The following is a 12,637-nucleotide window of genomic DNA, read 5'->3' as shown; positions in this document are numbered from 1 at the left end:
ACTAAAGATAGTTTTATATTTTAAAAATAAACTAAACTATAGATAAATTTGGGTTAGTTACTATCTTATCACCTCTCAGCTCCACATCAGCCCATCTTTGCCGTCCTTTGATGATTCAAGGGACACCAGACTTGTCTCTTTGCCAGGGGGCTTGATGTTAGGCTTTCCCAGTAGAGGGCATTGGAGAGACACTGCAAGGCCAGAGGAGCAAGAAAAGGGGACTTTTTTTTTTTTTCTACTAATGTGCTGTTTTCCATGGCAGCTAGCTGGTTGTTGCGTGGAGGCTGATCTCTGTCACGGAAGCACCCCTCACAGTTTACCCTTGGCTCATGTCCTTGGGCTCTGCCACCATAACCATGGCCTTCATGGTTCAGCACCAGCCAGCAAGTTGGGTTGTTTTGTTTTGTTCTTTTTTTTGCCACAAGTAGGCTTCTTCCTATGGCCGCCAAACCTCTCCTCAAAGTTTTCAATCTCAGCCTAGTTGGAAGGCATTCTTCCAAATTTCACAATTTCTTTCTTCACTCTCCTTTATCCCTGAGGGTAGTATCTACTTTCTGCAGTTGCTATTCTGTACCTCCTAGAGTCCTCTTTTATGCCCTTTCACAGTAGTTAACTACCTTTTACTAGTTAGCAATTCTTGTTTTAAATTTTCCTGTTAGCTACCTATGCAACGTGGTTTGTCTGCTGATTGGACCCTAAGTATATATTTAAAATTTTAAGATAATCAATAAAATAGAGTAACAATAGAAAAATCAATAGAGCTGAACTATAAAACTTCTAAATCAATAGTGGAGAAGAAAAAGTAATAGAGGAAAATCAACCCCCCAAAAAAATAAAGAAAAAAAGTACAGAAAAAAATGATAAGGAAAAAACAAAAGAAAATGGTCAAAAGACCTCTAAATATATTTACAATCACAATAAGCCCACTACTAAAGCCTAGAATGTCAAATGATGCTGGGAAAACTGGACAGCTACAGGCAAAAGAAACGACCACTTTCTTACACCATACACAAAAATAAACTCAAAATGGATTGAAGACCTAAATGTGAGACATGAAACCATAAAAGTCCTGGAAAAAAATATAAGCAGTAATCTTGTTGTTACTGGACTTATTAGCAACATTATTCTGGATATGTCTCCTCAGGCATGGGAAACAAAAGCAATTAAACTACTGGGAGCACATCAAAACATAGAGCTTTTCGTCTGACTCTTGATTTTGGCTCAGGTCATGATCTCAGGGTCGTGAGATTGAGCCCTGTGTTGCGCTCTGTGCTCAGCATGGAGTCTGCTTAAGATTCACTGTCTCTTTCTCCTCCCCCTGCTAGTGCACGCTCTAGCTCTCTCTCTCTTTCAAAATAAAATACTTTTAAAAAATAAAAATGAAAATAAAAAATAAAAAGCTTTTGCATAGCAAAGGAAACCATGGACAAAACAAAAAAAGCAACCTACTGAATGAGAGAACATATCTGCAAATGATATATCTGGTAAGGGGTTAATGTCCAAAATATACAAAGAACCTATACAACTTAACACAAAACAACAAATAATCCAATTAAAAAAATGGGCAGAGGACCTGAATAGACATTTTTCTGAAGAAGACGTGCAGAGGGCTGACAGACACATGAAAAGATGCTCAATATCAGGGGCACCTGGATGTCTCAGTCAGTAGAGCATGTGATTGTTGATCTCAGGGTCATGAGTTGGAGCCCCATGTTGGACAGAGATTACTTAAAAAAAAAAAAAAGATGCTCAATGTCATTAATCATCAGGTAAATGCAAATTAAAGCCATAAGGAGACATTACTTTATAGCTGTCAAAATGGCTAGTATGAAAAAGAAAAGAAGTAACAAGTGTTGGCAAGGATGTGGACAAAAGGGAACCTTTGTCCACTGCTGATGAGAATGTAAGTTGGTACAGCCACTGAGGTTCCTCAAAAAATTAAAAGTAGAAATACCATATGATCCAGTAAATCCACTACTGAGTATTTACCCAAAGAAAATGAAAAGACTAATTTGAAGGGTGCCTGGGTGGCTCAGTTGGTTAAGTGTCTGCCTTCGGCTCAGGTCATGATCCCAGGGTCCTGGGATCGAGTCCCACATCGGGCTCCCTGCTCCGCAGGAAGCCTGCTTCTCCCTCTCCCACTATCCCTGCTTGTGTTCCTGCTCTCGCTATGTCTCTCTCTGTCAAATAAATAAATAAAATCTTTAAAAAAAAAAAAAGACTAATTTGAAAAGACATATGTACCCCTATGTTTACTGCAGCATTATTTACAATCATTAAAAGCAACCCAAGCATCCACTGATAAATGAGGAAAGAATATATGGTATATATACACAATATAGTATTATTCAGCTATAAAAATGGAGGAGATCCTGCCATTTGAGACAACATAGATGGACCTAAAGAGTATTATGCTAAGTGAAACAATTCAGGCAGAGGAAGACAAAAACCATATGAATTCACCTATATGTGGAATCTAAAAAACAAAACAAAGGAACAGACAAAGCAGAAACAGATCCATAAGTAGAGAGCAGGTAGTTGCCAGAGTGCAGGGGGCTGGGGGGATGGGCAAAATGGGTGAAGGGGAGTAGGAGGTACAGGCTTCTGGTTAGGGAATGTTTATGTCACAGGGATAAAAGGTGCAGCATTGGAAATACAATTAATGGTATTTTAGTAACACCGTATAGTGACAGAGGACAGCTACACTTGTGGTGAACACATTATAATGTATAGAGTTGTTGTACCCCTATGTTGTACTCCTAAAACCAATGTAATACAGTATGCCAACTATACTTTCATTAAAAAAAAAAAAAAGACTCCAGGTGATTAGACTCAATGTGATAAGGCAAAACTATACAGCTATAAGATAACATAGGAGAATAACTTTACAACTGCGACCAGGGAAAGACTTCATAAGACACAGCACTAAACTATAAAGGTAAAGACCATACATCTCTATACTAAAATTGGGTTCTTCAGTTCATAAAAAGAAACTACAGTTGACCCTTGAACAACATGGGTTTGAATTGCACGGGTCCACTTTTATATGGGTTTTTTTAATAAATACAGTACAGTATTATAAATGTATTTTCTCTTCCTTATGATTTTCTTAACATTTTTTTCTCTAGCTTACTTTCTTGTAAGAGTACAGTACAGAATATACACAACATATTAAGTGTGTGTTAACTGACTGCTTACATGATCGGTAAGGCTTCCTTCTGGTCAACAGGAGGCTATTAGTAGTTACGTTTTTGAGGAATCAAAAGTTATACACAGATTTTTGACTGCATGGGGAGCAGAGTGGCACCCCCAATCCCCACGTTGTTCAACAATCAACTGTACAGGAAAATGGAAAGAGGACACAGAATTGCAAAAAACATTTGCTACACATAAATGTCAAATGGCTCATGTCCAAAATATATAACTCCTACAAATCAATATGAAAAGACAGGTAGTCCAACAGAACAATGAACAAAGGACATATCTAAGCACTTTAAAAAAAGAAATACAAATGGCCAACAAAGGAAAAGATGCTTAACTTCATTAGTAATCACAGAAATAAAAATTACAACCATAAAAATAATTCTATACACTACAATGGCAAAAAATTGAAAATCTGACTTACCAACAATTGGTCAGTGGAAAAGTGGGAACTCTCATACATTGATGGTGGGAGTATAGATTGGTACAATCACTTTGGAAAATAGTTTGGCATTTTCTTCTGAAGTTGAAGGTAAACATTCCCTATCAAAACTGCCACAATGTACAACCCCCAAGGCTCCACTGACATCATTACCTATAGGAATATATTACCTTTAATTGTACAGACCAGAGGCTCTGTGGCAGTATACACGAGTGTTTTCCCCTAGGGCCCAGCAATTTTACTTCTTGGATATTGATTCTAGAAAACTTGCACACAAGTGTACAAGGATGCATATAAAGGATGCATATACATAATAGCAGCAGTTCACAATAGCCAAGAACAAGAAACAACCCAAATACCAATTGCCAGTAGAACAAATGGACTGTATAATATTCATAGAGAAATACTAGACACCAATGAAAACAATAACCTGGACCAACAGACAACAACATGGATCAACAGTATAAAAATAATATTGAACCAGAAGAGGGGAAAGATGGCGGAGGAGTAGGGGACCCTATTTCAACTGGTCCCCGGAATTGAGCTGGATATCTACCAGACCACGAAACCAGCCTGAGATGTAAGAAGATCTGGGTCTCTACAAACAGAACATCGCAGGTGGTTGGTTTTGAGGTACGAAGCGGAGAGCCGTGATTCTGCGGGCTGATATTGGAAGATAAACGGCAGTGGGAGGGTGCCTGGCCATGGGGATCCTACACCGCCAGTGAGTGACAGCCTCGGGCGCTGCGGACCGGGTGCAGACTCTCAGACCGGTGGCGTCGGGAAAGAACTTTAGGGCAGCCCCTGGGGTGGAAAACCAGACCGGCGGGGTCCCGCGCACGCAAACCGCAGCCCCCCAACAGAAACCGAAGCCATGGTTGTGCGCACGCGAACTGCAGCCTCCGAGATGGAAACCCGGTGCGCAGGGGTCGCGCTGGTGAGCGGCAACCCCCGGGGTGGAAACCGGGAGCAGCGAGCGGCAGAGTCGCGCGGACGCGAACTGCAGTCCCCCGGACGGAACCCCAAGTGGCGGAGTTGGGTGCGCGGACTGGGAGCGGCTGGCAGTTTTAGAAGCACAAAGGGCAGAGACATGCCCCGACCTGGAGGTAGCACTGGGAGCGCTGCGGAGGGGCGCACAAACCAGGACGCTGCAGTTTATAGCAGCACAGACAGAAACGGAGACAGTGTGGCCTGGAGAGCTCACTGAAGAACAGACTGAGGTCTCTCTGCTCTGAGGCAGAGGGTGGGAAACGGTCTCTTCTGCTCTGACTGGCGGAAGAGACGCGGAAAGCCGCCAGGGAAAGGCGCCAGAGAACAAAAGCCCCAAAGACTGATTCCCACTGAGCCCATCCCCCACCACAGGGGCACAGGGCAACTCCGCCCAAACAGGGTTGCCTGAGTAACAGCGCGGCAGGCCCCTCCCACAGAAAACAGGCTGGAAAAACAAGAGGCCAGCAACCCTAAGGTCCCAAGAAAACAGGTGCATCTTGCTTGGGTTCTGGTCAATAATTTGGCCTCTATACATTCCCTCAAACACCCACCAACAGAATGACTAGGAGGAGGAGCCCCCAAAACAGAAAAGACTCAGAGATTATGACTTATGCTGCAGATTTACAAATGGATGCAGATATAACCAAGATATCGGAGATGGAATTCAGGCTAGCAATTGTGAAGACAATGGCTGGAATGGAGAAATCAATTAATGGCAACATAGTGTCTCTAAGGGCAGAAATAAAAGGTGAATTGGCAGAACTTAAAAATGCTATCAATGAGATCCAATCCCATCTAGATAATCTAACAGCTAGAGTAACTGAGACAGAAGAGAGAATAAGCAATCTGGAAGACAGTATAATAGATAAAAAGGGAAAAGAGGAGGCCAGGGAAAAACAACTGAGAATCCATGAAAATAGAATCAGAGAAATAAGTGACACCATGAGGCGTTCCAATGTCAGAATCACTGGAATCCCGGAGGGAGTGGAGAGAGAGAGAGAGGGCTAGAAGATGTATTTGAGCAAATCGTAGCTGAGAACTTCCCTAATCTGGGGAATGAAACAAACATTCGAGTCCTAGAGGCAGAGGGGACCCCTCCTAAGATCAAGGAAAACAGGCCAACACCCCGGCATGTAATAGTAAAACTTGCAAATCTTAGAACCAAGGAAACCATCTTAAGGGCAGTTAGGGGGAAGAGATTCCTTATGTACAGAGGGAAGAACATGAGAATAACGTCAGTCCTATCCACAGAGACTTGGCAAGCCAGAAAGGCCTGGCAAGACATATTCAGGGTACTAAATGAGAAGAACATGCAGCCAAGAATACTTTATCCGGCAAGGCTTTCATTTAGAATGGATGGAGAGATGCAGAGCTTCCACGACTGGCAGAAGTTGAAAGAATATGTGCCCACTAAGCTGGCCCTGCAAGAAATATTAAGGGGGGGTTCTATAAAAGGAGAAAGACCCCAAGAGTGATCTACAACAGAAATTTACAGGGACAATCTATAAAAACAACGTCTTCACAGGCAACATGATGACAATTCATTCATATCTTTCAATAATCACTCTCAACGTGAATGGCCTAAACGCTCCCATAAAACGGCACAGGGTTGCAGATTGGATAAAAAGACAGGGCCCATCCATATGCTGTCTACAAGAGACTCATTCTGAACCTAAAGATACATCCAGACTGAAAGTGAAGGGATGGAGATCCATCTTCCACGCCAGCGGACCTCAAAAGAAAGCTGGAGTAGCAATTCTTATATCAGACAAATTAGATTTTAAACTAAAGTCCGTAATAAGAGACACAGAAGGACACTATATCATTCTTAAAGGGTCTATCCAACAAGAAGATCTAACAATTGTAAACATGTATGCCCCCAACATGGGAGCAGCCATCTACATAAGCCAACTGTTAACCAAAATAAAGAGTCATATTAATAACAATACGTTAATCGTAGGAGACCTCAATACTCCACTCTCAGCAATGGACAGATCATCTAAGCAGAAAATCAACAAGGAAACAAGAGCTTTGAATGATACATTGGACCAGATGGACCTCATAGATATTTACAGAACATTCCACCCTAAAACAACAGAATACTCATTCTTCTCAAGCGCACATGGAACTTTCTCCAGAATAGACCACATACTGGGTCACAAATCAGGTCTCAACCGATACCAAAAGATTGAGATTATTCCCTGCATATTCTCAGACCACAATGCTCTAAAACTGGAACTCAACCACAAGAAAAAATTTGGCAGAAATTCAAACACTTGGAAGCTAAAGACCACTCTGCTCAAGAATGTTTGGGTCAACCAAGAAATCAAAGAAGAACTTACACAATTCATGGAAATCAATGAGAACAAAAACACATCGGTCCAAAACCTATGGGATACTGCAAAGGCGGTCCTAACGGGGAAATACATAGCCATCCAAGCCTCACTCAAAAAAATAGAAAAATCCCGAATTCACCAACTGACTCTACACCTTAAAGAACTAGAGAAAAAGCAACAAACGACGCCTAAGCCACACATTAGAAGAGAAATAATTAAAATTAGAGCAGAAATCAATGAATTAGAAACCGGAAACACAGCAGATCAGATCAATGAAACTAGAAGTCGGTTCTTTGAAAGAATTAATAAGATTGATAAACCACTGGCCAGACTTATCCAAAAGAAGAGAGAAAGGACCCAAATTTAAAAAATTATGAATGAAAGGGGAGAGATCGCGACTAACACCAAGGAAATAGAAACAATTATTAGAAACTATTATCAACAACTATATGCCAATAAACTGAGCAATCTGGATGAAATGGATGCCTTCCTGGAAACCCATAAGCTGCCAAGACTGAAACAGGAAGAAATTGACAACCTGAATAGGCCAATAACCAGTAACGAGATTGAAGCAGTGATCAAAAACCTCCCAAAAAACAAGAGTCCAGGGCCTGATGGATTCCCTGGGGAATTCTACTAAACATTCAAAGAAGAAATAATACCTATTCTACTGAAGCTGTTTCAAAAAATAGAAACAGAAGGAAAAGTTCCCAACTCATTCTATGAGGCCAGGATTACCTTAATCCCCAAACCAGGCAAAGACCCCATCAAAAAGGAGAATTTCAGACCAATATCCCTGATGAATATGGATTCCAAAATCCTCAACAAAATCCTAGCTAATAGGATCCAACAATACATTAAAAGGATCATCCACCACGACCAAGTGGCATTTATCCCCGGACGCAAGGGTGGTTCAACATTCGCAAATCAATCAATGTGATAGAACACATTAATAAGAGGAGGGAGAAGAACCATATGGTCCTCTCAATTGATGCAGAAAAAGCATTTGACAAAATACAACATCCTTTCCTGATTAAAACTCTCCAGAGTATAGGGATAGAGGGAACATTCCTCAAGCTCATAAAATCCATCTATGAAAAACCCACAGCGAATATCATCCTCAATGGGGAAAAGCTGAGAGCCTTTCCCTTAAGATCAGGAACACGTCAAGGGTGCCCACTCTCACCACTGTTGTTCTAGAAGTCCTAGCAACAGCAATCAGACAACAAAAAGAAATAAAAGGTATTCAAATTGGCAAAGAAGAAGTCAAACTCTCTCTTTCCGCAGACGACATGATACTTTATGTGGAAAGCCCAAAAGACTCCACCTGCAAATTACTAGAACTCATCCAGCAATTCAGTAATGTGGCAGGATACAAAATCAATGCACAGAAATCAGTTGCTTTCTTATACACTAACAACGCAACTGTAGAAAGAGAAATTAAAGAAACGATTCCATTTACAATAGCACCAAAAACCATAAGATACCTTGGAATAAACTTAACCAAAGAGGTAAAGGATCTATACTCTAGGAACTACAAAACACTCATGAAAGAAATTGAAGAAGACACAAAAAGATGGAAAAATATTCCATGCTCATGGATCGGAAGAATAAACATTGTTAAAATGTCTATGCTACCCAGAGCAATCTATACCTTCAATGCCATCCCAATCAAAATTCCAATGACATTTTTCAAAGTGCTGGAACAAACAATCCTAAAATTTGTATGGAATCAGAAAAGACCCCAAATCGCCAAGGAGATGTTGAAAAAGAAAAACAAAGCTGGGGGCATCACGTTGCCCGATTTCAAGCTATATTACAAAGCAGTGATCACCAAGACCGTATGGTACTGGCACAAAAACAGACAGATAGACCAATGGAACAGAAGAGAGAACCCAGGTATGGACCCTCAACTCTATGGTCAAATAATCTTTGACAAAGCAGGAAAAAACATGCAATGGAAAAAAGACAGTCTCTTCAATAAATGGTGCTGGGAAAATTGGACAGCCACATGCAGAAGAATGAAACTCCACCATTCTCTAACACCATTCACAAAGATAAACTCAAAGTGGATGAAAGACCTCAATGTGAGACAGGAATCCATCAAAATCCTAGAGGAGAACATAGGCAGTAACCTCTTTGACATCAGCCACAGCAACTTCTTTCAAGATACATCTCCAAAACCTAGTGAAACAAAAGCAAAAATGAACTTTTGGGACTTCATCAAGATAAAAACCTTCTGCACAGCAAATGAAACAGTCAACAAAACAAAGAGGCAACCCACAGAATGGGAGAAGATATTTGCAAATGACACTACAGATAAAGGGCTGGTATCCAAAATCTATAAAGAACTTCTCAAACTCAACACCCAAAAAACAAATAATCAAGTCAAAAAGTGGGCAGAAGAGATGAACAGACACTTCTCTGAAGAAGACATACAAATGGCTAACAGACACATGAAAAAATGTTCATCATCATTAGCCATCAGGGAAATCCAAATCAAAACCACATTGAGATACCACCTTACACCAGTTAGAATGGCCAAAATGGACAGGGAAAGAAACAACAAATGTTGGAGAGGTTGTGGAGAAAGGGGAACCCTCTTACACTGTTGGTGGGAATGCAAGTTGGTACAGCCACTTTGGAAAATAGTGTGGAGGTTCCTCAAAAATTTAAAAATAGAGCTACCCTATGACCCAGCAATTGCACTCCTGGGTATTTACCCCAAAGATACAGATGTAGTGAAAAGAAGGGCCATATGCACCCCAATGTTCATAGCAGCAATGTCCACAATAGCCAAACTGTGGAAAGAGCCGAGATGCCCTCCAACAGATGAATGGATAAAGAAGATGTGGTCCATATATACAATGGAATATTACTCAGCCATCAGAAAGGATGAATACCCAACTTTTACAGCAACATGGATGGGACTGGAGGAGATTATGCTAAGTGAAATAAGTCAAGCAGAGAAAGTCAATTATCATATGGTTTCACTTATTTGTGGAACATAAGGAATAACATGGAGGATATTAGGAGAAGGAAGGGAAAAATGGGCAGGGGGAATTGGAGGAAGAGATGAACCATTAGAGACTATGAACCTGAGAAACAAACAGGGTTTTAGAGGGGAGGGGGGATGGGTTAGCCTGGTGATGGGTATTAAGGAGGGCACGTACTGCATGGAGCACTGGGTGTTATACGAAAACAATGGATCGTGGATCACTACATCAAAAACTAATGATGTATTAGAATGGTGACTAACATAACATAATAAAATTAAAAACTACAAAAAAAAATAATAATATTGAACCAAAGAACAAACATTAAAAAGAATATGATTCACCATTTTTATACAGCTCAAAAACAGGTAAAACTCAACTATCCTGGTTTAGGCATACACAAAAGTGGCAAAGCTATTTATTAAAAAAAAAAAAAAAAAAAAAAAGGAAGAGACTAACATAAGTCAGGCTAATAGCTACCCCTTGGGGGAAGCGACATGGGGGGGTGTATTTGGGAGTGCTGGTGATGTTCTACTTTTTTTATTGCTGCATATGTATTCACCATTATACTTGACATTTATGGTTTATACCCTTTTTAGCATGTGTTACATTTTACAATAAACAAGATTAGTAAATAAATGAAAAAGGAAAATATCCAACAGCTATTAATTAAAAGAAAGGACAAACCTGCATTCAAGGTGAAATGCATGAGTAGCAATAGAGCTATTAATTGAGAAGATATTATCAACTATGAGTTTATAAGTACATGTAAGTAGGCTTGAAATACATAAAACAAATTTGACAAATCCAGAGAAATTTTAGTATCTCCCATAAACTAACAAATCAAGAAGACAAAAAAATTGATAGGAAAATTTAAACGATTTAATAGCAGTATATATCAAACAGAGATGAGGCTTTTTTTTAAGCAACATGTGGAATAGGTATAAATTTCATCACATAGAAAATCACAAAGTCTCAACAAATTCCCAAAGACCTGATACCAAAAAAAAAAAAAAAAAAAGTTCTCTGACTACAATGCAATAAAATTAGAAAAAAATAATGAAAAGACAACCTAAGAAACCCTATATATTTTCAGACTTAATACTTCTAAACTTCCACTTTTAACCAGGATGGAGTAACAGAAGCCAAATTTACCCTTCTACCTGTACCAACCAGAACCAAAACAAAACAAAGAATAGACAAAATGTATGAAACAGTTTTCAAGACACTGGATATCAGGTATATGTCCATACAAAGATCTGAACAACATGAATGTTTATAGCAGTTTTATTCATAGTAGTAAAAAACTCAAAATACCTAAAATCTCCATCAATAAGTGAATGGATAAACAAACTGTGGTATACTCATACAACAGAATACTACACAGCAATAAAAAGGAATGAACTGTTAATAAATGCAACATGCAAAAATCTCAAAATAATTATGCTGAGTAAAAGAGGCCAGACCAAAAAAGAAATCAATTGTATGATTCCATTTACATGAAATCCCATAAAATGCAAATGAGTCTATAGTGACAGGGAGAGCAGATCAGTTGTTGCTTAGGGGTAAGCGGGGGCTGGGTAGGATTACCAAGGGCAAAGAGGTCACTTTTGGAGAGATGAGGTATGTTTAGTATTTTGATTGTGGTGATGGTTTCACAGGTATATATGTGTGTGTATCAGAACTTATCAAATTGTATACTTCAAATATGTACAGCTTATTAGTCAATTATATATCAATTAAAATGTTAAAAAAAAAGGACCTAAACAATAATTGCAGTACTTTACTTGTATTTTAAATAATTAAAACTGGATAAAAGTAGATCTGACAGAGTCCACAGTTCTTTCTCCTAGTGGCACTGTCCCGCTCAGTGACCCTCCAAAAAAAACTCTGAGGCCTCTGAGGAAGAGTTTGAAAACCTGTCTTAAACTAAGAGCTAACCAGAGGCTCTTAAACTAACAAAATTTAAATTAACCTAATTTTTAAATTATATTTCTTCCTTTCAAATACTGTTAGATTTACAAACTGCCTCATAGCAATTTCTTGGAGTAATCTAATCAACTAAGAGTATTTACATTATTGACTATCCAATTACTTTTTCTACTTAACCCTCAAAGACACAGATTCTTTCACAAATTATGGGCTGGAGTTTAGAAATGTAACTGCAGCCTAACAAAACAAAGAATTTTAAATCTAGAAAGAGACTAGGCCTGCTAGATATAAAAGAATGGCGAGGGAGGGGGGTGCAGTAACACTGGTCCCTTAAAAAATCAGACTGGGGCGCCTGGGTGGCTCAGTTGGTTAAGCGACTGCCTTCGGCTCAGGTCATGATCCTGGAGTCCCTGGATCGAGTCCCGCATCGGGCTCCCTGCTCGGCAGGGAGTCTGCTTCTCCCTCTGACCCTCCTCCCTCTCATGCTCTCTGTCTCTCATTCTCTCTCTCTCAAATAAATAAATAAAATCTTTAAAAAAAAAAAATCAGACTGAATATTGAGAACAGAGAATAAGCAGAAGGCAGCAAGAAAAGTATTCTTATATAAAATAAAATGCAGCAAGGCTCAGCCTTGTAGGAAAATGTGATTCATTATTTGTGCATAATATAAATAAGTCACTGAGGACACTTATATTTGGAAATTCTTCACAAAAACTTTATTTAAGATTTCATGTCCTTAT

Source organism: Neomonachus schauinslandi, chromosome 1, assembly GCF_002201575.2.
Source record: "Neomonachus schauinslandi chromosome 1, ASM220157v2, whole genome shotgun sequence".
In the NCBI taxonomy this organism is placed as follows: Eukaryota; Metazoa; Chordata; class Mammalia; order Carnivora; family Phocidae; genus Neomonachus; species Neomonachus schauinslandi.
Note: the sequence above shows the minus strand (reverse complement) of the source record.